Source organism: Sus scrofa, chromosome 16 (genome assembly GCF_000003025.6).
Source record: "Sus scrofa isolate TJ Tabasco breed Duroc chromosome 16, Sscrofa11.1, whole genome shotgun sequence".
Classification (NCBI taxonomy): domain Eukaryota; kingdom Metazoa; phylum Chordata; class Mammalia; order Artiodactyla; family Suidae; genus Sus; species Sus scrofa.
In genome coordinates, this window is record NC_010458.4 from 32,005,251 (window position 1) to 32,032,444 (window position 27,194).

The window sequence follows — 27,194 nt, forward strand, 5'->3', positions numbered from 1 at the left end:
TTAGTTAGCCAATTTCCATGCTGTGAGGTTTGCCTGAAGATGACAAAAATGTATTACTCTGTAAAAATAAACAAACTTGCATTGGATAGACAGAAAATTGACCATTTTTACTCTTATTTTATACTTCCTTAGTAATTTCTTTTTACATTTGAGTTGATTCCTGGGGGGGTGAGGAATGGGAAATGTGTTCTAGAGTTCTTATCTGATTATTAACAGTTTACTTTTTAAAGTAGAATTCATATTTGTACCATTGTGAGTGACCTTTATGATTTTTAAATCTTTCTGAATCATTCATGAAAGATGTCTAAAGATGCATATGGCTTTGGTGGCTTATGTTCTATTTAGGTTCAATAAGCTGTTTAACCTTGTAAAAACACGTTTCTCAAAATATGAGAAGAAAACATCATGGAATTAATACAGAGTGAAAGTTCTTAACTATTAATACTAGTAGTAATACTAGGTAATACCTATGGCTGCTATCCATGGGCACTATTCTCTGGTAAATTAAAGTAAACAAAAGGAAAAAGAAAGAAGAAAAGTATAAGATAAATAGAAAAAAAGAGGATGAACAGTAGGAGGATTAAAGAAGTAGACATGGACGAAACATTGCCAAAAATATTGCAGTAAGTAACATTTAATGTTGCAAGGATTATATGTTACCTATGTTTTTCAGTAAGGACTTCAAGAAAAAGTGTAATTTGGGGTTGGAAATTATAAAGCAGTACACTCAACATAAGCTGCATATCACATCTCTTCAACAAAGTAAGTCATGATCAATAGATCTTACAGACGTTTTATAATCAATACATCAGCCCCACCTACCATAGCCATGAAAGAGGTCTTTTCTCAATTCTAAGAAACTTTAGCAGGAAAAAATTCTGTTTTAATAAGCAAATTAAAAAATTCACTTATTCCTCACAATGGTGGTATAGTCAATTCTCTTTCTAAGCTGAACATTCCACCTATGGTAACTTGAACCCAATTTCTACCCCATCCCAACCATGATTCTCCTAATCAGATAACCTAAGAAATCAAAGCATTGCTGATAGCTTCAGAAATCCCTACATATCAAATGCATTTTCCTCAGTTCCAAGGTATAGAAATCCCCATTCAAACTCACTTAAAACTGTAAAAGTTATCATTGTCTCATGTTTTTGAAAATTCAAAGGAAGTTCTGAATCCAGGAGAGGCTTGAACCAGCAGTTCTAAGGAGGTCATACAAATTCAGTTCTCTGCACCTTTGCTCTCCCATCAGTGTACCCACTTCATCCTTGAACTCTCCAAAGAGGCCTGGCGCTATCTCCGGGCTCTGCTCTGGTGAGAGCAAGTTTCTACAGAGTTTCAAGCCTGCATCCTCACACTGTATCTACCACAGGAAGAAAGAAAACATCATCCAGAAACATCAGTAAACATCTCCTCTTGTCTCATGAACTCTGACTGGGTTGTTGCCAACCTTAGAACTGGTCAGAGGAATGAGATTTGTGGACTGGCTTCATTCACTTAGGACTCAAGGCCATAATCTGGAGTGAAGTGGAAACTAATCAAACATTACTCTTATTAGGAAGTATTTGGCATCCCCAAACAAAATTGAGCTATTCTTATACAAGAAGGGGATTGGGTGCCAGGCAGTAACAGCAACAACAATACCACGAATGGCTATTACAGTTGCTGTACATAATGTTTTAAAAGAGGGAAGACAGTGATCGGATGAAGGGGCAGGATATCATGGCACCACATAAGATCCAGAGTTGTTCTAAGGTCTGTAAAGCAGAACAAGTCAAGAGAGAGTTAAATCATGCCACCTCACACATCAGCAATTATAATGTGTGAAAAAGTATCCTAACTTTCACTTAATTTGGGTTGCATATACCCATGAAAAATGAGTAATTCCATTTTCCTCACCATTACTAAAGTTAATCAGTTTTGAAAGAGCACTGCTTATCCATTCCAAAGGCAATAGTTTGCATGTATCAACCCCAAATTCCCAATCCATCCCACTCCTTTCCCCTCTCCCTTGGCAACCACAGAACACTGTAAACCAGCCATAATGGAAAAAATAAAATTCACTATAAATGAAAAAAAAAGAAAGAGCACTGATTAAAAGTTACAAAAATTAAAAGAAAGGTATGATCCTTAAAAAACATTTCAAACATACATTAACATGGTGACCAGCCTCCTAAAAAAGCAGATAGTGATAGATAATGTAGACATTTGTAGACCTCTGAAACATGAGAGGAAAAAAACTCAGACCCACACTAAATGGAATACATATTTACTGTGGGAGGCAGATTTTACTGCTACTTTAACAGAGCCGTTACAGTCTATTATGTCAGCTCCCGCATCGCCCACAACACATCTTTGTGAAGGTGTGGTTATTCAAAATGTGAAAAGTCATAGACCTCCAAATGTTTAGAAATCTGTACTTTGTTAGCAGTGCACTAGAAGAAAACAGTTTTAATAAGATCAGAAAATCCAACAAAAGTCAGTAGTTCCCCGAATCAGAAAGCGGCAATGTTTTCTCTGCAAGTAGTAAGAGAGGTTGGCATCACACCAACCAACCCTTGTGAGCAGATGACTCCAGGAACTGACTTACAGTAACTCCAATCTGCAACACTACGCAGTTTCTTTTCTACTTTAGAAACCAACCATCTGGACCAGGGGCCCAAAGGGTTCATGATACAAGTGTATACGATTTAGCCTGCTGCCTCAGGGTATGTTGACACAACAAATTATGGACTAAAAACCTGTGACATTAAAAAATAATAATAATAAAGTGATATTGACTGCAAAAGATATTTCAACTCATTTATTTATTTCATAGACAATTCCTAAATATATTTTTGTGCCAGGTATTATGATATGCAGTAGAAATATAAACCATGAGTAACAGAGGTTAGTGAAAGATAATGACAAAATGACCAAGTGACAGAGTCTAGGTTAGCAATGGAGAATGGAGACAAGAGCTAAGTCTATGGGATTGGAGAGAAAGAGAAGTCAATCAAGAATGGCCAGGTCTAGGGTCAAAGGAGGAAGAAATCAAAGAATGGGGGAGGAAAATGAATTTTGCCAAGCATGAACTTAAGTCAAATACATAAAGCAAGTGTATTCAGAGTCTTTGTAAGCAGTTAACGTAAATAGGTATTTCCTAAAAGTGCATTTTCAAACCTTTATGCAAATCACCAGAAACTATTAAGTATTATATTGAGGGCAATCATTTGTCCCAGTTTGCTTGAGGCAGCACTGATACCATCCTGTTGTTATAACAATATTAGTTTTTGGCACCCCCTTTCATCCTCCAAAGTTTCCTGGTTTGGATAATACCTTGTAAAGTTAACTCATTTAACAAAATCTCAGTGGGACTTTTGTCATACCAAGATTTAAGCAAATCTGTCTAGGAGCAGATTTCCCTCGCACTGTCTTGGCCTTTGGAAGCCCAAATCGCTCCCTGAGATTGTGACAAGTTCCCAGAGTCTTACATTAACCCAGACTTCTGGGCTCCCATGACCCTGCATTCTCCCTCTGGGCTGCCCTCATGGCCCCAGGCAGAAAACTCATCCCTTCACATTCCACAAAAAATACACTCCCACATTTAGCAATGAAATTCTTTTTCAGTGACGACAAGTGGAAAAGAGAGCCGAGGTGTGCAACACTCATCACTCAGAAAACTAATTTCATCTGGAAAGTGCAGGTCTGTCTTCTAATGGCAATGGTTCAGCAGTTTCCTTCTTACCTCTTCCCCCAGGCCTTGTCCAGTCTTACATTTTTTCCAAATCTCCTCTCTGCATTTTCTCTTCTCCCCCTTTCTATACCTCTTCTCTTCTTTCAAGGAGTCAATTTAACCACTGTTCTCTTTATCTGATAGACCTTCAATGTGATGTCTTGAGATCTGCTAACATCTGTTCTCCTCCACCACGATGCAGTCCTCTCTCCCAAGGCCAGTGGAAGCAGAGCTAGAAGTATGGGGGGAAAGGAATGTAGAATTAGAAGGAGTAGTATGGCTTGGTGAAGATGGGACAAGAGAGAGCACAGAGACTCAGATATTTACGTGCTTATTCTAAGAGGCACTTTAAAAAATAATTATCCTCAAAGTCTCCTACTCCTGATTTTCCTTTTATGGGAATTTATTATTGGGGGAGTAAAAAAAAAAAATCCATGACTTCTTCTCAAAATAAAAATAAGATAAAATATACAGAAGGGAAATACAGTGGAAGGAAAAAAAGTTTGGTTAGCACATTTTTTAAAATGCATTTAATGTGTGCTAAAGACAGGTGGTAAATCCGACCCAGTGCTTCTTTGAAATAAAAGAAAAGAAGGAAAAAAAAAAACAGTGAAAAGATTCTCGGTATCCGTAAGAATTAAAAAAAAAAAGTAGGGACAGATGACTTTATTACTAAGACCTGAGAAGAACCTCTCCTGTGGGCTTTCATTAAAAGTGTACTCAAGAGATATAACAAACTCCTTTCTCAACAACGTCCCTTTAAGAATTTTAAGTAGGTTTCTTTTGCATAGCTGCTTCTTCCATGCAAGTTAATGGAATATGCCCAATATAATGTATTAAAAAGATTTTTAGATGAGGCTAAAACTACATGGTAAAAATTTGTAACATTCTGATGGTTAGATACACATTTTTAAAAACCATCTACAGCATTTGAGAGTTCACCTAGCTTTCAGTCAATCCTCCTTGATTATAATTTCTCAAAACCAAGATTTTGATAGGAACTGAACAGCAAAGAATTCAAAATTGTATTCTTTGGCAAGAACTTACAGTGTAGATATTGTGCGCTGTTAAGGGCAAATCCATATTCTTTGACAACCAGCTAAGCTGGTTTCCTATAGCAATTAAATAACCTAATCAAGACTTGTTTCTGAATAGATGGTTATCCCATCTACACATAGGGTGGGTTAAGAAACCCCTATTGGCAAATCAAAAAATTCCTCAGAACACAGTTCTGGGTCTGCTCCAACGCTTTGATAAATATGCAATCAACACTCCAAAATTCTATTCCATAGAGCAGGGGTATAATAGAGCACCAAGAGAAGTCTTACTCCGAGCAGTGTATCTTCCCACTGCACTCTACTTCTAGTTTTCAAAATGCACTATGTGATATTTGATCTGCTAAATAGAATTTGATGGTCTCAAGCTATTAAATATCGGGTAACATTTCCTGAAAACAGCAATTTGAGTTTTGAATCAGATTATCTTGAACCATTCTAACAACCATTAGCTAACAGAACTCGCTTAAAGCCATTCATTACGTAGGACAGAAGAATGAGTAAGTTCCTATTTTCTCATAATGCTATGAAAGAAAACAAGATGTTCTTCCATAGGCTGAACAATATCTTGAAGAAGTGAAAGATCCATGCTTGAAACTCAGAGAGGTGCTAATGAAAGACAGAGTGGGGGAAGCATAGAGCCACAATCTGGAAGTTGGGACCTGGTTTCTAGTTAACGTTCTACCATTTACATGATGTTACCTTAGTCCATCACTTAACCTCTTTGGAATTTTATCCTTCTCTTATAAAGAGGAAAAAGGAAGGTCCAGGAGAGATTAGTATTTTAAAATATAGAATTTCTTCAAATAAAAATTTGTTGCAACATTATGTAGTACAGGTGATCACAGTGCTGACCAGACTGCCAGATATTTCTTCAGCAAAGATAGATGTATTCCAGATGAGGAGAGAATTGCAGTTTGAGGTCTGAACCATGTGCAAATTCCTGTACTGAAAAGGAAGGATAATGCTTTTATGGAAGGGAAGGAAAGTTAGGAAGGCTATAGTGAACAAAGAGTCCTTGGCTTTTCAAGTTAAGTCCCTGACAGGAAAGAAGAGGCTTTCTTTCTGTTGAGCTCTGCTCTCCTTGCAGGGCATGAAAACTTCCCCCTCTGGTTTCCCAACTCAGTTTAACTGAGGTTTCTGTTTATTAACTGTTTTTGGAGCATCAATATGCTATCATCAATTTTTCTCCTCCAAAATTAATGTCCTCCAATTTAGAATAGTTTATATGCATAATATACATTTGTTGAAAGATAGCAGTGAGAAACTATAGACAAAATATACAATACTCTCACCTATATACATGATACTCCAACAAAGATATATTTTCTTCTGTTGTATATAGATTCTGTGGAATTTTATACATATGAGGAAAGCTCTAAAATGTAGTTCTTAGGTTCTCAATAGGGGAAAATGTCAATCTAGAATTCATTTATATATACCTATTTTAATGAAAACCATTTTCTTTCATGTCATCTATGAATAAACTTAATTGTAAAATATCTACATTGTTTTAGTTCCACACAGATCAATTTACATAAATCACCATCACGCAAAACAAAAGTGGAGCTCATTGTTTACCAACATAGACATCTGCTAACCAATGATGCTATATATGCATGTGGCTTCCACATATTTCATTGGCAAATATTTCCCTCTAAACCAAAGTGGATCCTTCAGACACAAAGAGGAATCCACCACAGGTGAGGAATCTATTTAAATAATGCAGCAATGAATGTGTGAGTTCCAATTCTTCTTAGTAAGACCAGATACGTCCATGTTAATCTTTCTTGAACAGAGCATATCCAATATTCCAATATGCACAGTGACAGGAAAGCACAATTTCCCTCATTTAAAATCACTTAGAGATTTTTAAATAGCTTTAATCTTTTAAGTAGCTTCCTCTTTCACAATTCTTTAAGATTGTATTTTCCAGCATTAGCCTTAATTTAAAAAAAAAAAGATAATTATTTTAAAAGTTAACCCAAGTCTTAGATTGCGTTATATACTATTCAAGTTATGCCCAGTATTTCACCAGCCAAAGTGCAAATTTTAAACTATAACTTCTTTCTCACTTTTATACTCATAGATAAATATGGAGTCTGAAGAGAACTCCATTACCTGGAGAAGCATCATGTCCGCACAGAACAGGATCAAAACTGATTCTGAATTTTTCAGAAGAAAACATACTTAAGATTAAAAATTCCCCAAGATACATGTCCTTTTAGCAGCATTAAAACTGGTATGTATTAAACCACTCTGGTTACAGGTGAAAAATAATCACTTCTTATTTGTTCTACAAGGAAGTAGATAAAGCAAAATACCAATTCCTTCAGCTCTGTAATTAGAAAAGAAAGAAAAAAAAAAAAAAAAGAAAAGAAAAACTTAACTGTAAAGCTAAATACTCCCATCTTGTGGCTGCTATTGAAATAACATGTTTTAAAACAGATTTGGTTGTTTTTAAAAAATTTAATCCAAGAAATCATCACATATATCTGGAACCTAATATATGACAGAAACAAATCTTTTCACAGAAAAGAAGCTCATGGACTTGGAGAATAGACTTGTGGTTGTCAATGGGGAGGGGGAGGGAGTAGGATGAACTGGCAGTCTGGGGTTAGTAGATGCAAACTATTTGCATTTGGAGTGGATCAACAATGAGATCCTGCTGTATAGCACAGGGAACTATGTCTAGTCACTTGTGATGAAGAATGATGGAGGATACTGTGAGAAAAAGAATGCATATATATGTGTGTGTGTGTGTGTCTATATATAGCATGTGTGTGTGTCTATATATACATATGTGAGCTGGTCACTTTGCTGTACAGTAGAAATTGACAGAACACTGTAAAAACCAACTATAATGGAAAAAATAAAAATCACTGAAAGAAAAAAAAAGAGAAAAAAAAGAAATCATCACAAACACCACTGCAATCTGTTGATCGTTCCTACGTACCAGGCACCATATTAGGTACGCTATGTAAACTATCTTATTTAATGCTCACAGCAACACAAAATCTGAATGAGCCATTAACATTTTCAGTAAGTCATGGGATTTCATAACCTGAAAGTTACTTTGTGCCCTTACAATTCCACTTTTTTATTTAATTGATGAGAAGAACTGAAATCCTAACAGGACTCATTGTCATCGATTAGTCACTTATTCTACCAGAGCCTGGACTTCTTGGTTCCCAGTCCGTGCTAAAATATGCCATTCTCTTTTGTACTATACTATTCTCAGTCATGTGGGAATGCCTCACCTTCCATTCACACAGACCTCAAACATAAAACTATACTCATTACAATCATCAAGTGGGTTTTTTTTTTTTTTATCAAAATCAAGAGTATTACATTCTTTTAGGGGGCAATTAGACACAGAGTTACAGTTGTTATCTTACAGGAAAATGGATTTTACTTTTAATGACCTAAAGCTAAGACCAGGTCAAAGTACTACCTCTGATTGATCAAAGCCCAGTGAAAAACTTTCAGAATGAGGAACAAGGACAATTAGTCTTCATGTGATAGATCACAAGAGAACATAACATAAACTTTCATGACTGGAAATACATAATACTAACAAACTAAATTTATAAAAAGGAATTATCAAATATCCACACCTTGGAGCCCATTTTCCTGTATCATCCAATTCTAGCAAAACCTATAAGAAGCAGAGAGACAAAGAGAAACAGAGACAGAGTGACAGAGATAGAGGCAGAAAGAGACACTCATTACAGTCACACCTCTTTTAAAAAGAAACTTAACCTTTTCGGGAACTGTTCTTTTGTGAATGTTTAAGTTTATTTTAAAGACTTCCTGGCAGATGCAGGAGACAGAAAAGGACATTACAGTAAGAAGTTATCCATTTCAGAGACCCTAGCTGTTGGTGACTGGTTTGGAGACTTCTGCAATTAGATCATGGCCATGAACTAGGTTTAAATAAAGATTTCTATTTTTAAAAACTTGCGTAAGCTTATAAAAGATAAGAATGGCCAGATAAAAGCTATCTATCTTAATCACTGTTTGGTTATTTCCAGGCTGTAACAATGTGCAAATTCTATTTTATGCAAGGAGTGGAAAAAAATTGCTACTTTACCCTCTGGCCCCACCTCTCACTCTTTTAGCATAAATTATCACATCTATGCAAACTATGGAAGAGAACTTCCTTCCATTAGTTTTTATAGGCAAGAAGGATGGGGCTTTCTCATCTATTTTTATATTATTATTGGAAACACATGCCTTTCCTATTTTAACCATTTGAATAAAGTAAAAATAAACATTTAAGATAATTAAGAAACAGGTTCTTACTAGAGCAAGAACTATATTCATGGCACATACTAAGTCTTAGGCCGTACAATTTGGTTTTTGAGTAAGATTCATGCTTAGAAAGTATGCTTGAATAAAAGTTTTTAAATTATTTTTAAAACTAATCTAAACACAGTTTAATCTTTTTATATTAAAGACACCTTAAATACAAGGGCAGAGCTTCCAGCTCAGCAAAACATGATACCATTCTCCAAATATATGCAATACTATACACTATACTAAAATAAAGAACTTAACTTCATATTTTTAAAATAAGCCCTATTTTTAAAATGAGCTTTCATTCTTGCATATTCCAAATGTGTTACTGAGTCTCCAACGATGCATACAATATGTACATAGTCTTATCCCATGTTATACTCCTGTTATAACTCTCCCAAACTACCATTTTATGACTTGTGAAATTCTCAGAGACAAGCGCTGCAGGTTGAAAGCTTGCTGTGGAAAGTGTGTATTCCACTCCTCTTGGCCAATAAGAAGAAGATTATGAGTGCTATAAAAATTAGCTGCAGACTGGAGGGAGGAACGTATCAATAACAAAGTACAGGAGGTATAATAGTCTTCACAGCCTGAAGGAGCCCCTGAGGTCATATCTTCAACATCTGTATGCATGACTTAGCACTTGAGTTACTGTTAAAATTGAGATACCAAGCTGGGATATGTACAATGACCAAATTAGCGCACCACTGCTTCTTGCTGCTGACAAATTCCACGAGGCTTTCTTTCTCTTGAATTACGCCATTAACTCCTTCCACTAAGAATAGCAATCGAATAAAAATGGAAACACAAGCCGATGGCATCAAATCCAGAAGTACCATCTATATATATAAAGTTCTCTAAGATTAGGACACCTATAGGATAGTTTGAAAACATTATGTAGAGAGTGGTCAGGATTAGACTTAAAGACAGCGTATTTATTAATAGAACCTGTGGATTCTTTCTCACCTCAGGGGAGAGACAGAATTCCCCTAAATTCTCAATTGCACCTACACTTTGGAGGAGTGAAAGTAGGTAAAATACAATAACTCTCTTATACATCTCTCAGGGCCCTTCCTCTGAGAAAAGAAACTTCTTTCCAGAGGAAATACAAACTCTACACACCCAGCCTCTGTAATCCTGATGAGAAGCTGGAACCTGGGACCTGGGACCCTTTGCTGCAGTGGTTGCAGTGCTTGCACCTAGACATCTCTTCAAACAGCAAAATACAAAGAAACTATAAGGAACTAAAAATAGCTGCATACATGTGCAGTTGGGGCCAACTATGGGCAAGAAGATACAGAAAACCCCCAAAACTCAATTGCCACTTCTAAAGAGCCAAGAGCAACAGCAGGGGATCAGAAGCAAAAGCAGGGTATTATGCACAGCCCCTGCACACACCACCAGGGGAGTGGGCAGACCACCTAAGCCACCCCTCTGGCCCCAGTAAAGCCCTGCCTGAATTTTCCTGTCTGGTCTCTTACCAATGTCTATTGATTAAAGACGGCAAAGAACCCAGGTTGGTAACACTGACAGTGCTTGGGTCAAGCTGGAGGCAAAGCGGGAAGAGACGTCACAATACATACAGGACAAGAAGTCTAGATAAAATATGTGGCCACACACATGATCTGATCTGAGGAACACCAATGTTCCTCAGAAGTATCATCCTTTCTCTTTGAAGACACTGAATTGCCAGCATTCACAATTACCCCTCTGCAGTTAACACATAGTGAGGATTAGTTGACCCTTTGCTGAAAAGAAGTTGAAGGAGAAGATAGTCAGTTGGTAGTTACCCACCAACTGAGAGTGAGCAAATGAAGAAAGCATGAGTTTTATAAAAATACACTTTGTCTAGCATCTAATTTTTCCCAGGGCTGATACTCTGCTCAAAATATCTACTTTCAGTGGCTCCTCTAGGAGTAAATAGCTATGATTTGTGCCTCTCAAAATAAATAAAAAGGCTGTGGGAAATATCTCACATCCTCTCTAATTCACAGGCACAGGATATATTTTGCATTTGGAAAAACCTATATTCTGATTTCTATCACTGCGATTTCTACTAACCTGGGTTCTCAAGAATATCACATAGCTGAGATGTTTTATTATAAAAGGAAAGTGTGTCAAAGAGCAAGAGAAGTTACTGACAGGTCTGGATCTCTTGGTTCCTACTGTATAGCTCTTGCTCCCATTTTATCAAGATATTTCTTAAATATTCACGTTTTCATTAATCAGTAGACTTTTGTTCTCTAGGATTAATATGGCACAAGACATCGCCTAGTTGTCTGCGTTGATTAACTTGTCTTTTTTTCTACAAATGTGGGAAGGAATTTTTTGGAGTAATAGAAGGGGTGCCAAACCTGGAGAAATGTGGCATTCCCATCATGGCTCAGCGGTTAGCAAACCCGACTCGCATCCATGAGGACGCAGGTTCAATCCCTCCCCTGACCCATTGGGTTACAGATCCTGAGTTGCCATGAGCTGTGGTATGGGTCACAGACTTGGCTCAGATCCTGCGTTGCTATGGCTCTGGCATAGGCCAGCAGGTACAGTTCCGATTGGACCCCTAGCCTGGGAACCTCCATGCGGCCGTAAAAGACAAAAAGACAAAAAATAAAAAGTAAAAAACCTGGAGGAATGCACAAGAAAGGAGAAATTAAGACATTATTGGAGACTTCCTGTCTCCAAGGCTCCAAGTCTTCTAGGTTTGGCCCAGTTTCCAGTGACAACATAGTACACTGTCCTTAAAGTCCTATCCTCAAGGAAAAAACTGACACAGAGCCAGCTTCAAGGAGATAATCTACCAGATCTAATCAGGGCCCCAAAGGGAGAACAACCATTGATAAGGCAAGTCCTTTTTTTCCTCTGCCATGCCCACCACATGAGGAAGTTGCCAGGCCAGGGACTGAACCACAGCAGCGACAACACCGACTCCTTAACCTCTAGGGCACTGGGGAATTCCATGCACTTTTAATATAAAAAGGCTCTCTCGTTTGATTGGAGTATAAATGTCTTCAGCCGTTAGGAACTTGGCACCAAATTACCTTTAATATCTTACTGCTCTCTTTGCAGAGTGGGTATAATTGAACAAGTTTCTCCCTTCTCATGAAACTTCTAGGTTTGATTTTAAAATAACAACTTCCAATCTAATCCAAGTAAGAAGCACACACACACACATCAAAATTCCTCAAATTCAGTTAATATTTCTTTCTTTTCCACTTTGCTTTTTCTTTTATTTATTTATTTGTTTTTTCTTTTTTAGGGCTACACCCATGGCATATGGAGCTTCCCAGGCTGGGAGTCAAATCAGAGCTACAGCTGCCGGCCTACACCAGAGCTGCAGCAATGCCAGATCTGAGCCGTGTCTGTGACCTACACCACAGCTCATGGCAACCAGATCCTTGACAATGAGCGAAGCCAGGGATCGACCCACATCCTCATGGATCCTAGTCAGGTTCGTTAACTGCTGAGCCATGATGGGAACTCCTCTTTTCCACTTATTAAACTACTTCCACTGTTTCAAACAGACCGAACCAGTTCCTTGATGTGACTTTTGGTGGCAGATAAATCCTGGACTATATACTTCAGGTTAAGAATGAGGCCATAAATATTAGTGTACTCTGTGTTAAATTTATGAAATTTTTTAAATAGGAGGCTGTTCTGATTACAGAACAATGCTGGACACGTCAGAGTTTAGAGAGTTTTGTAGATTCTTGCCGAAAGATAAACCAGAAAAGAAAAAGATATTTAACATTAACACTCAGTTGATAAATATTTCTTCAAATAATGTAAAAAGTATGAATCAAATTATTTTAACTTTAGCTGTGTGATGCTAAATTTGCAACGTTTGAAATTGTGGGTTCCTAGTTACAAAAGCAACTCCCCACCATTGGTGCTCACTTTTGTTTACATTTGGCAAATGGTGTCTTCCTGCTTTTAGGAAAGGAAGGCTTAAGGAGGCTTATGACCACCTACACATCAAATAGTTGCTACAGACATCTTCCTTCTTAAATACAAATTAGATATGTATGTAATAATTATAAAGTTGAACTAAAATGGTCAGAACAAAGTACAGGAGACCTGTTCAATCAACTCTTAGCTATCTGAAAGCTCTCCTGCAGTATTCCTGAAATCAGAACTACAGCTGAATTCCCACTTCCTTCACATAAAACCATCTTGGCTATAAAAACTTGGCTTATCTCCCAGAGAGGATGTTTAGTGAACCAACCCCAGAAAGGCATAGTGAACAAGCCCTAAACTTCATTCTCAAGGATTCTTGAAAGACAGAGACCAGGCAAATGAGACTTTCTAAAGCTTAAAATGATTTTAGATGGTAAAAATGTATATAGATTCATGTAAGCCTTTAAATCATAATTATATATATGTGTAAGCATTAAATGGGAGTAATTTCTTAGAAAGTTTGATAACAATTAACTCTACGCTTAAAATATGTTAAAACTTTTCATCCTTAATTCCTTAATCTTGTGTCCTTCAATTCAACTCACTTTTTAAATATCTTGCAACTTATAGGTGATTTCTGAAGTGAAAAACCAAAATCTAACACCCATTCACTTAGGTCTACTTGGCTTTCCATGGACAACTGTTTTATAGAAAGGAAAACAAATGAAATAAAACACTGTCAAGAACCAATAAACAAACCAAGTCAAAGGAAGAAGGCTGCCACTAGACCGTCACCTTTCCTTCAGTGAGTAAGGCTGCTGTCATTCAAACCCTGCACCGAGATGCTTTTCAAAATTAAACCATGAACTTATGTCTGTGGGAATTGCAAACTTGTCCATCAATCCCAACAGAAAAGCAGAGGTCTGAGAAAATCTGAATAAATGAAAAAAACCTCAATCAAACATGAGTTCAAGAAGCTCTGAGCATAATCAGAGAGAAACCAATTCCAGGGGGGTCAACAGCAAAATCTAAAATCTCTCTGTTCTCAATCAAAGAACTCATCCTCCACCACTGTAATGAATTCTAGTACCTACTGTCATTCAGGTTCAGCCTGAAGATGAAAAACTGCCATGCATCCAAAAAGGTGTTTTTCTCATTAAACCTCATAGCAGAACATCAAACACAACCATCTAAAATGGAGCAGCTCCAATCCATCTGGAGTGGTCAGGCTTGGGAAAGGTTTCCAATTGTGCAGTGAAAATCAGAAATGAAAGCTGTATCAAAAAATATAGCCATCTCACAGGAGGAAGGAAGACTCCCTCCCTCCTCCAACCCCTCCCCTCCACCCACTAATTCACCCCATGACTTCAAAATAAATCCCAAATCTGGGAAACTCTGGTAGAACTGCTCCAGCTGATCCCCACCACTGTCTGCAGTAGGTGAAGGTAGTCATTGTGGTAGCAAATGTCAAGGTTTACTATAAAGTCTAACGTTCATTTCAGTCACAGAGATACTCTATAGGAAATAAAAAGGCCATTGATAGAGAACTGCATAAACGTCTTACAAGCATAGAACAATGCCCTGGGTGAGGAAGTGATAAATAATAAGGCATTCTAACCACACCTGCTACTCGTTAAGAGACAGAAGCCTCTTAGACACCATTAATACTTTCAGCATCTGCCAGAGGAAATAGAAGGCTTTATAAAGGACAAGATGTTTTTAAAAGGTGGTGTTAGGACCGAGCAGATGTGCATATATTCGCTGATTACACTACAGTGGGATTTAGTGAATAAAGGTTTAATAATTAAAGCTGAGGCATAAACAACACAGATCAAACATAATTTATCAAAGGGAGTGAAGGGATTCTATTCAGCTCAGGAAGACTTGGTTCTAGTACCCACCCTGCAGATAACACTGTGTAATTAAAAGTTATTTCTTAACCATTGGGACATCTTTCAGAATCTCTATAAAATGAAACTTCTTAGAGATAGTTTTCAGATATTTGGACTGAGGAATTGAAGAAGATAAACAGAAGCCAATCCTCTCTTCATGAAATGAGAAGTAAACTATTTTTAGGATCAATCATAGTGCCCTGAAGTGGCCTCTGCTGCTTTTGCAAGGCCCACTATCATGGGGAGGAAGGCAGGAGCATGCATGCAGACAAACCCTTACATTTTCTCAGACCAAACACAGGAGTGACCCTGGAACAGATTCACAGCGCTTGGGAATAGGGGTATGGGAACAGGCAGAACTACAGAACCCTGAAAACACTGACGATTGTACTTTTTCTTTCTTCCTGCCCAAAACCATTGCTGGACCCAAAAGAAAGCAAGCTACACTGGCAATTATCCACAAGGCTGGAGCCTGTACCTAGAGAGTCCAGCTCTAACCCTGGGCTGAGTATGAAAAGGAAAAGGGGATTTGATAGACCTGTAGCAAGTTAGTTTCTCTATTAGAAAAGCATTTAGTTTGAGTTCTCAGAGCCTGAATTCCTGGGAGAAAATTAGTAAGAGCTTTAATCCCTGAGCACCACAAAGGGGTCATTTAAACCATGACTGCTAAGTACCTCTCCAGCCTGTATCCATTTCTAGCACCTTTGCAATGTGACTGACTTCTTTCCAGAGTCAACCTGGGCACTGAGGGAAAGTGATTTGATAACTATTGAAATTTTGACTAAGATCAAGTATTCTCTCAGGGTACTTAGCCCTCTCTCCATGATTTTTTTTTTCTTTTTCCTATTTCAATAGCCAAACTTAAGTCTAACCCTTAAACATAGCTTTTGCTATTTCAAGTTGCAACCACAAGATAGCAGAATAACTTAATTTGAGCTCCATCTGGTGAAGTAATGGATTCCAAAACTGATAAGACCAAATCAGGAAACATGTGAGAAATATGATTAGGATGTGGTACAGGACAATATAAAATTAAATAAAGTAAGTGTAACTGTTTTAAAGTAGTTCTAAGAATTTAATGCATAAATATATTCATTTTAATAATCAATCATAAAGGAATATTATAGAGAAGTTTGTAAGTTGCACAACAAAGTACTTATTAATATAATGATGGCCATTAATATTAAACTTCAGATTCCAGTCAATACAGATTAAAATGATGCATATGAATATATGTAAATCTGTGCTTCTAAATGATTCCTGGCCCTTCTTATTTTGAATATCTCTCCATAGAATTCATAGCTTAATTATAGAATGAACATTAAAAAGGAAAAGAATGCTGTATTAGCTTTTTTTATTAACTACTACAAAATAAAATATTCTCTAAGAATATTCAAGTAGACTAAAATGTCTCATCTTAATAGTCATGGATGATTCCTTGCAGAGCTAAACTATAAACATGTCTCAAAAATCCCCGCCAGTCCCTAGAGATTTCGCAGAGCTTTCTTCACATCTCTCCCCCAGAGCAGAGCCTGAGAAAACAGATGGGTCTTCCTCTGTGGCCCCGAGGCCAGCAGTCCCAGCCTCTGGGAAGAGTCAAGGGGAAGAGTTTCAGGGCCAAGGGGCCCTTAAAAAACATTTTGCTTCCTTTTCCCCAGAATTCAAATTGAGACTATAACTCATATATCATTGGATATGTTGCCTCGCAACAAATTACTAGTTGTCACACCAGATTCAGTATGAAGGAAGAAAAGGAAAAGATAAACAGATCTGGGAGAGTAAGCAAACCACTTACAGGATACGTTTGTTAGCAGAAGCCAAATATTTCATAAAATATAGTGGTGCTATATGCTATAATTATGGAATGAAATAAATAAGTACAAAATCAAGTAACTTAGCTGAAGTAAAGTAAGTAAAATAAGCATAACTCAAGCAACTTGTACTTAACCTTGAGAGAAAGTGCTAACCTTTAAGTATGCTTCTAGGAATGAATACTTTGTACCTCATTGGAGGCATACATATAAAAAACATACAACCGGTGGGAAATGAAGCAAAATATTTTCTAAGTCTAAGGATTTTTTAAAAGTATTTGTGAGGATGAGTAAATCTCAATACCTAAATTGGAAACAAAGTAGGAACTTAGAAAATCACTCCTGGAAAGACTGTACCCATCTTAATTTTAATTTCTGACCCTGAAAAGACTTGATTTCCTACATATAAAACAAAAAGATTTGAGGCTACACAATGTCTACATAACAGATTTACAGTTGGAAGTAAGGAGTCAAAAGATCTTATTCTGTTTTCATTTAAAATGTCCCCCAAATTATCACTCTTTTTAAATATGTTATTCCTCAGATATACACTGACACAGGTTGTCTTCTATCTTCAACTCACAACTAGAAAACATTATTATGGTTACTCCAAATATGGTATTTGTTATGGGTATTCCAATAAATATTGCAATAACTGCCTTCCTTCAAAATCCTCCCTTCCTTTCTTATTTAGCCTAGAGCAGGAGAGATGAAATCAGTTTACTTTAAGCACAAAACTTTTTATTCACAACAGAGAAAAAAATGACAAATCACTGAAAAAATGTTAGGTCTGTTTATCCCTGCACCCCATCCCCAAGCAGAGTTTGGAGAGATGTTTAGGTTTTCACCTAAAAGCTGATGAACTTCAAATTATATCTCCATTTTAGATGGCTTTTCTGACACCCGAATGTGCAGTTGCTTCTGGACACTTTGGTCTGGATGATTTAGAAACCCCATAAATTGAGCAAGTCCACAACTTTAAGGAATGAATGAGTTCATACCTTTTCTTGCCAAAGGACTTTCTCTTTAGAATATCTTTTCTTCGTTAATTCTATTACCATCCATCCACCAATCAGTTACTGGATTCTTTTTCCTTATCATCTCTGCCACTGCCTTAATTTAGGACTTTATTGCTCTTGCCTACAATATCGTAACAACTTTTTGGACTACCCTACTGCCTCCAGTATTGAATCCTTCCATTCTCCTACCAAAGAGAAATTTCTGAAAAGCAAATCTAAGACCCCCCCCCCTACTTAAAACTCTTAATGGCTCCCCTGCAATGGAAAGCTGAGACTTCTCAGGATGACATACAAGGTCCTCCATGTATGCTTGAAGTTAAGGCTTCATGTCTCCATCTTCCGCTTCCACTCCCCCAACTCCTTTACTTCATGTCTAACCTCTTTCCTTTTCTACTTCCCTGACTCCTTCATGCATTAATCGCCTGTGTTCTAGACACTCAGAAATACTTTTAATTTTCCAATAAATATCATGGATTTCACACACCTTTGGGCCATGGTTCAAATTCTTCATGCTCCTTCGGTGTGCTACCATCTTTGGACTTTTGGATAAACCCTTCCTTAATTACTCTAACATCTAGATCTCTCAGGATATCTTGCTCTGCTAAATTTTCCTTAAGTCACTCACTCAGACTTGTTAACTCTTTCCTTTGTGCCAGACTGTACCTAGAATAGAACGTAATTCTAATACTATATGCATAACATTTCATTTTAAATTAATTTTCAGAATGTCTTTCCTACTAGACTTTGAAATCTTTAAAACAGAGAAGCATGTCCTTTTTTCCCCTGTGTTCACAAAGACTTAGAGAGTGTTTGGTATGAAAGAAGTAATAAAAATTACATTAAAATTAGCTAAGAATAGAATTAAAATTATATAAATTCTATGATTTGGAAGTCATCATTCTAGCTATTATAGGGGTTACAAATAAAACACTGTTTTATACTTAAAAGAGCTAATGAAAGTTGTTAAGATGCACATGTAAATAAAAGTATAGCAAGATAGAAAGCAATGTTGCAGTGAGAAATGAAGAAAGAAGAGGTTTTTTTTTCTTTTTTTCCCTAACAAAAAATGACTAGAATGTTTTTATGGGGAAAAGGAAATAGATCTGAGAATTGAGAGAGTCATGGAGCCAAAATCCAGACCCAAAGTGTGTAAGATTTAATTGGAATAAATCAGAAGCCTTTAAAGTTTTGCATTGATCATGTTGATGTCAAAATGATTAATTGACAGCAGTACAAAGGATAAATTAAATCGATGAAGGCTAGATGCAAAGAAGCTATTTAAAGAATTATTACAATATTCCAGAGAAACCATTCTGAGAGACTTTATACTTGAATCTCAGGGAACTGCAAAGAGGGAAAGCAAAGAGGTGGGAATAAACTTGGGATGTTTGTAAGAAAGGATCAATGAAACTTAGCAAGTAGTTTCATACAGGGCCAAATTAAAAATAACAACAACAACAAAGCCTCACTCAAGAAGAATTAGAAATTTTAAATATGAAGGATTGAAAGTATTGTGATACCATTAACAGAAACAGGGACTACATTAAGAAAAGCTTTGAAAAGGAAGATTACTTCTTTTTTTGTCACATACTTGGAGCCAGTGATACATCCAAGTAGGGATGATCAGTACAAAACTGGAAAGTTGTCTAAAAGAATCTGAAAAGGATTGTAGTTGAAAGTAAAGATTTTGATCATTCATCTAAAGAAGATATTTAAAGACATGAGAATGAGTGTTAACGCTAAAAGATAAAATGTAGGAAGAAGTTTGGCACAGAAACGTGGGAAAAACTTACATACAGAAAACCAGAGGAAGAAAAGAACCCCCAAAGACAGCATGAAACACCAAAACAATCATGAGATCGTGATCACTGAAACTGAGGAAAAGCAAAGTGTAAATACAAAGAAGTTATCGACAAGATCTAACGACACTGAAGTACTTAAAAGTTGTGCTATCCAAGAGGGTGGCCATCAGCTACATGGACCTGCTTAAATATAAATTAAATTAAATTAAAAATGTAGTTTCTAGGCTGCATTAGTCACATTTCAAGTGCCTCACACCACACATGGCAAGTGGCTTCCATAAAACAACAGTGCAGATATAGACTTAATCTATCATGACAGAAAATTCTTTTAGACAGGGTTGGATTGAGAAAGAAAAATAAATTTTAAAAAGTTGGTCTTCCCACAGAGAACAGATTCGTAGTTGCCAAGCGGGAGGGAGGAGGGAGTGGGATGGATGGAGAGTTTAGGGTTGGTAGATGCAAACCATTACATTTAGAATGGATAAGCAATGAGATCCTACTGTATAACACAGGGAATTATATCCAATCTCTTGGGATAGAACATGATGGAAGACAGTATGAAAAAAAGAATGTGTGTATATATTTGGCACAACACTGTAAATTAACTATCCTTTAATAAAAAAATAAAAGAAAAAAGAATTTTTTTTTAAAAAAGTGGTCTTTCAAGGCATTTAAAAACATTAGTATCACAATTAGATCAGAATTAATTCCTCCTTATTCCACTTACAATCTGTGTGTCCCTCCATAAACTAATCTCTTTATACCCAGTTTTTAGCACTTAACCCCTAGAGTTCTTTTCTAAGTGGTTAAATGGTGAGATAGGATATTTTACCATAATTCCTGAACCACTGTTAGTCCTCAATAAAAGAGAAATAGCAGCAGCCCCAGCAGTACACTGCAGAGGGATGAAGTCAGACTGCTGATGATTAAGAAAATGGGTGGTCGTTATGTGGATGCAGCAGGCCTGGATGAGACCTTCAGGAGACAGAAAGATATAAATGTAGATTATGCAAGTAACACTTAGGGGATAAGTTCTTTTAAAGTAGGTGCCCTAGTGGACACATGAGCATAAGGGGATGACAGAAAGAATACATGAAAAGGGAATCCATAGGAACAACTCTGGAAAGATATGAAATTATCAATTTATACTCATTGCTGAAGGAATGATTGTATTTCCTGTCAATGATAGCATATATCCATGTAGAGATTGGCTAAGGGAATTTTTACTGAGGAACTGCAAGAGCAAATCAAAACAAGAGCAAAAAGTATTTCCCATTGTCACTGAAATTGTACTTTATTAGGCTAGGGATTGGTTTTATTTCTAAAATCCAAGTCTGCTTTTATTGATAGTTACTGCTTCGAATCCTAATTTGAAGAAGATTCTGAAGCTATATTTCAACTCACTTGGGAAGACTGCATGAATGAAGAGTACTTCCACAGGGACACAGAAGTCAACTCTGCATGTGACCCTGGTTCATTTGGTTTCACGTGATTAAATGGTCAGCTAAAAAGAACCATCCTGAGCTTTTCTTCTCCAGAAGGTCTCCTGCTGCTGGACACAGAGACTGGAAGAGCTTAGATTCTGTCCTTAGAGAATAGTACTCTAGTGTTCCACATCCATGTAACCAAAAAGCCATTCTTATTCCTTCACCAAACCCAGGATAAATTTCCCCAGGCCCTCATTTCCCACCCTTCCCGTGCTCTAAGACTTCCAGATGACCTCAATGCAAAATTCATCCCCACTTGCTCTCCAAGATCCTGAGAGGCACCACTGGCCCCTACCCCTGTCAAATGTTGACATTCTTTCCACATACTGTTCATAGCCACTTGAAATTTGAAAGGCAGAGAGCAGTTTCTTGAACTGGTTAAGGACGTGGGTCATGAAAGAAGAAGGCTGGAATTAAAAAAAAAAAAAAAAAAAAACCAACAACAAAAAAACACAGTTGGTAATACTGAGAACTTAACCTAGGTCTTTCTTTTGTTTTGTTTTGTTTCCTTTCAGGATTGAAGGTGATGAGCATTGAACTGATAGGAGGAAATGCATCACTAAACATGAAGACATAAATTGGGTGCCTAAAACGTAAATAGTTTAAAGATTCATTGTAACAGGCCCCAAATGCTATTCCTTTTTTCTGAACTTTGAGTTATCTACCAATCATTAGTCAATGCATTTGACATTGGTGATAAAATGATGAACAAGATGTCACTTTATTGACTTCAAGGCAATAAAGGGCTTGCACATAGTAGGCACACAATGATTTCTGTTGTTTCTAAGTGAGTTGAGAAAGGGAATGAAGTTGCTACTTGACTATTTGTAAGGGACTTTAACTGCAGTCATTACACACTCTTTTTCATATACTGGGCCTAAAACTTCCTGAAACAACAGTGATCACGCGCATCATTAAATGTGTCAGAGTAACTTAGACTAGACTAGACTAGATTTGCTTAGACTAAACGAATTTTTCCAATTCCCTTCATAATCTTTAATCATCCATATTTAAAAAAATACAGAATATTGCTCACATCCTAGTTCCCAATCAATTTAAAATCCCAGCATGGTTGTTTATGTCTTACCCCTTCTCACCCCAGCCCCCAACAAAAACAACTAATTTTAGAAGAGAGGCAAATTCCTGGATTAGGTCAGGTTTTGCCAAAAATATAGTAGCCAGACATTACCACATGCTTAGTTGCTCTGCTCTAATATATCTTTCTTCCTTAAACTGAATCATTTATGACAGGTTTATGGAGAACTTGGAGAAAAATGGAAGAATCATTTTGAATGATCCTGTTCAGCTGGAGGGGAAGGGGAACAGGAATGAAGGCTTTTTCCTCTTCACCTGACATATGCCTAATCCTTAAGGTTTTATTCTCCATGATCAAATGACTTTGAAAAATTAAAGAATTGGGGAAGTGAGACAGGGAGTAGTTAGGCTAAAACAGAGAACTTTCAGTTTGTTGAGGCACACCCAAAAAACAGGGCAATGTGAAACTGAAAGAAGACTTGCTCTTTGAATCTCAGTGCTGTTATACAGGAGCTCTGTGGCTATGGAAGCCCAAAAGAGCCTTTCATTTCTCTCTGAGGCAAAAACATTTCTATGTAGATGCAAGAGCTCTGTAAATCAACCAAGCCTTCCAACTCAGTGCCTCAACTCTCTCTCTCTCTGTTTATATACACTAAGCATATGCTTCCTGTGACCACTTCAAAAGAAATATAACTTTCTTAAATATTATTTAAGTGCAGCTCTATGGCTGTGAAAGAGAGAAAGTATAAATGACTTTGAATCTTTTACTACACGGGTGGAGAAAGAAGGAAGGAGTGATTGAAATGCTACGCTGACCAGTCTAGGAAATGGGTAATAACTTGTGATTAAATGCAGATGTTAACCTGAAAAATTCAGTTAATCACAGATATTAAACATGCCTGGAAGCTATAAAAAAAGCAGAGAGTAAAACCAATGAATAACCTTTCATTGAAGTAGTGTAGTGACACACAATTCATATTGGGAAAAAAAATGGACTAAATTTAAATTACTTCAACTTTTCCATCTTGTATAAATGTTTATGTACAAATGAACAGACCATTACATGGACTTGTACCAGGGAACATGGGCAAATTAAATAAATCAAAATTGGAGTGGAAAGAGCCATGAATGACAGGTGTGTAAGTAGCACTTAGAAAGGAACAAGCTGAAAAATATTCCATTTGGGTAAGCATAAACCATGCTAGAAACATTACAAACAAGTTTTAGAATTCAGAATGCCTGTCATATCTAAAGATAGCACAATAATTTAAAAAGCAGATCAAAACTGGCCATAAATGGTGCTTGGAGATCACAACTAAGCGTTTCATAGCTAATGCTCCCCAGCCTAGCACTGAGCTTGGCACATCATTGACACTCCATAAATGTTGGCTCTGATTTATTGTTAGTGGTGCTCCTCAAAATAAAATACCTGAATGTTATAGTAAGAAGAAGACTTCAAATAGAATTCAAATAAGTAAGTATAATTGCTACTATAATATACATATTCATACATTTGACCAACAGTCACCACTCTGCCATGTCCAGTAACCAATCTAACATTGTTGAAAAGCACCTATATTTCACTTTGAGCTACAATGAGTCTCTCATTCATCATTTTCAGCTGCTGATTTATCACTTTCAGCAGCTGGTTCTTCAAAGCTCAGTTGTAAATGCAGTCAGAAGTTTGGGGATAGAAGAGGACAGACTGGCTTTCTGGAAAACAAAACAACTATTTCTTAACAATATCTGCTTTCCAAAGCAGCTTCCAGAACACATTTTCACAAAACATGGAGATTGGGCATATCCATATATCAGGGGGAAGAAAAAAACATAGTCCTAAGAGCTATAATACGGGTCAAATCACATTAGGAAGACTGGAGAGAATTCTGGAGTTTCCAATAGTAGATAAGCAAAATGAAAGACTTTGGTGTTGAGGAAACCAAAACTACGAATTCCTAGTGCCACTGATCCAACTGCCTGGCTTAACTGTTTTTCTCCACCAGATTAAATAAGTACGCAGTGTTTTGGCTCTAGAGAGCGTCTCCCTCCATAAAATACAAAGGGAAAGGATTTTGATGAAATTGGTTTAAAAAAAAACAAAAACGAAAAATGAGCTGAACATGCAATCCAGTATAGAAAGCAAAGGAAGCAGGCCCATTAGGAGGTTTATAAATTGGAATAAAATGACAGGATAGAAGGATAAGTCTTAAGGTCAAAGTCACGCTGTGCAAGTGAGACCAAGTCAGCTCAGATTCTCATGTTCAGCATGAACAACCAGTCGACAGTTTCTGTGGCAGAAAGGGAGAGCTGGAGAATGTTAAAGCTGAGAAGACACCTCAGATCTCATACTTATCATCCTTAATAGTAATTAAGGAAGAAACTTCTACTGAATGAGGCTTGTAGAGACTCCATCACATATTAAGTCTTGCCTTTTCTAGCATATGCAAAATCCCACATTTTCAATGGACCAATGTTTGCAAAGTTAGTAATGTTATCATTGTATTGCTACACATTGGTTTTCCTTATCACAGGGCAAGTGCTCTCCAAAATAAAGGCTGAAAAAACTGCAAAAGAAATCCCAGCTCATTTCCTCTGTTAAAATAAGAAAATCTGAATATCAAAGAGGAGAGAGTCATTGTCACAACTGGAACCATACTATAATTTTTGAAGTTTTTAGTTTCTCATTCAGTGATATATACCTAAAGACATGGAAATACAAGTAAATTTGCTCAACTAGAGAAAAGCTATTTTGACATTTGTCTTCCTTTTCTTCCCCCAAGCACACTACTGAAATAAAAATATAATTAAACCTACCTCCCATCATCCAGTATAACACATAGTCAGATATACCCAGGGGTGAAATAGTGCTAGCATTTAAGGCTAGAAATCTATAGCCTGCAACATCTCAGGAATTTAGTGAAATTCCATCTCTTGTCAATTGGGATTTAGCCAAGCAACTTTGCTTGAAGATCTCCAGTCCATTTGATAGGTAAGTCACATGGTTTATCATAGGCGTTTTCAAATGGAATATTTTTCCTGGTTTGTCAAAACTCTGGCTCCATCACAAGATAGCTCACCATGTTCTTTGACCTTCTAAAATCTTTGTGGGGTTTGATACTTAATCTTGAGATTTCTTTACCTGAAAACAATGATTTTGTTTGAAAGAACTGGGGTACACTTAGATGCATCATAGCATAAAATAAGATACCACTGAAGCAGTCTATAAATATGAGGAAACAGAAACTATAATCTCAGTGGCTCTTAGTAAACCACAGACACTGTTCATTCAGGAAAATAAACTTCATTAAAATCAGGAAAAATTTCATTGCTTGTAACTGCAGTGGCTGTGCCTGGTTATAATAGGTGTTTGATAAAGATCTATTGACTGACAGAGCGAATGACTGAAAAACAATTTAGGATTTACAGATGGATTTAGTTGAAGGATCCTAATGCATATAACATTCAATTTGCTGTACTCAAAAACTGGAGGGCAATGCAAGTGCTAGAAGATAATCTGTGGTCTTGTTCAACATTACTTAGTAGACGATACAAAGTGAAACTCAAAATACTCAATTATGTCTCTACTTATATGTCTTTCTTTTTAAACTTTTTATTTTGAAAAAAACTGTAAACTAACAAGCAGTTTTGAGAAAAAGTACACAGAGATTCTGTTGACCTTTACCTAGGGATCCCCCAATGGTAACATCTTGTATAACTAAAGCACAATATCACAACCAAAAAAAAAAAAAAAAAAAAAAAGGAGTTCCCGTTGTGGCGCAGTGGTTAACGAATCCGACTAGCAACCATGAGGTTGCGGGTTCGGTCCCTGCCCTTGCTCAGTGGGTTAACGATCCGGCATTGCCGTGAGCTGTGGCATAGCTCGGAGATGCAGCTCAGATCCTGCGTTGCTGTGGCTCTGGTGTAGGCTGGTGGCTACAGCTCCGATTCAACCCCTAGCCTGGGAATCTCCATATGCCGCGGGAGCGGCCCAAGAAATAGCAACAACAACAACAACAAAAAGACAAAAGACAAAAAAAAAAAAAAAAAAAATCACAACCAGGAAAGTTACACTGACACAATCCATCAACCTTATAAAGATATGCACTTATAAAATATTCACTGAGTTGCACATATGTGTGTATTTAGTTCTATGCAGTTTCATCACATATGTAATAGATTGATGTGATCTACTTACATGTCTCTTATTATTTTTAATTCAATTTTATTTCAAGGAATTTCTGCCAGAGACTAGGTGAAGTGAATTTAAGAGGCTAGTAAGGAGCACTTGGAGGAACCAGGTAAATGGCAGAATACAAAAGGGTAAGTACTGGAAATCAGCTTCGATGAAAAAGACAGGACAGATAGGAACAAAATCCAGGTATAGTCAACCTGGATAAACATCTGGGGAAAGATTTAGGACAACAACAACAAAAAAGCTATGTCATTTTTTCTGTAAAAAAAAAAGTAAATTTATATATATATGTAAATTTTTATTTATATATATATATGTATACATATGTAAATTTTTATTTCTGTTTTCCAAGGTTGTCCTTGTCCTCACCTCTAACAATCTGTACTAATTTCACACTGCATTCATTATTAAAGATCTGGTTAGCAAACCCATCAGGAAAATTAAAATGGTTAAGCATAGAATTTTATAAACTACACAAATGACAGAAGTGAATTTTTTTAATTTTCTTTTACACACACATCTACAAACTTGGAATGACATCTGCTCTTTCAGGTAGAAAAAAGTACATCAGGTCAATGTACAAAAATTACTGACAAATCTTATTAGTATCTCTTTTCTTTATTTTCACATGCTTGAGAGGTAATAAGACAACTGCTATCATCCATAAAAAGGATATAAGAACTGAAAATGTGGTGTGTTTATAAAAAACACTCTAAAATATACCTGTTCCCCATTTTAAATTTGAAACTGAATAATAGTGTGGCCTCTTGAAATATTAGCAAAGATAAACGCTTGTCTTTTTTGATCTATTCTTCTTCATGATATTACAGACTTATCTCTAAAGGCTTTATTTTAAATTTTTTTTTTATTTTCCCACTGTACAGCAAGGGGATCAAGTTATCTTTACATGTATACATTACATTTTTCCCCACCCTTTTTCTGTTGCAACATGAGTATCTAGACATAGTTCTCAACTACTCAGCAGGATCA

At 36.7% G+C, this 27,194-nt stretch overlaps 1 long non-coding RNA gene across 2 annotated transcripts in view; it reads right to left on the minus strand.

The window, feature by feature from the left end:
- LOC106506482 overlaps positions 1-27,194 on the minus strand; it is a 204,504-nt gene that overhangs the window by 69,082 nt on the left and 108,228 nt on the right. For both annotated transcript variants that reach the window (XR_002339586.1, XR_002339587.1), the window contains exon 2: positions 3,731-3,950. This is a non-coding gene — a long non-coding RNA (uncharacterized LOC106506482). The remainder of the gene's footprint in view (positions 1-3,730; positions 3,951-27,194) is intronic.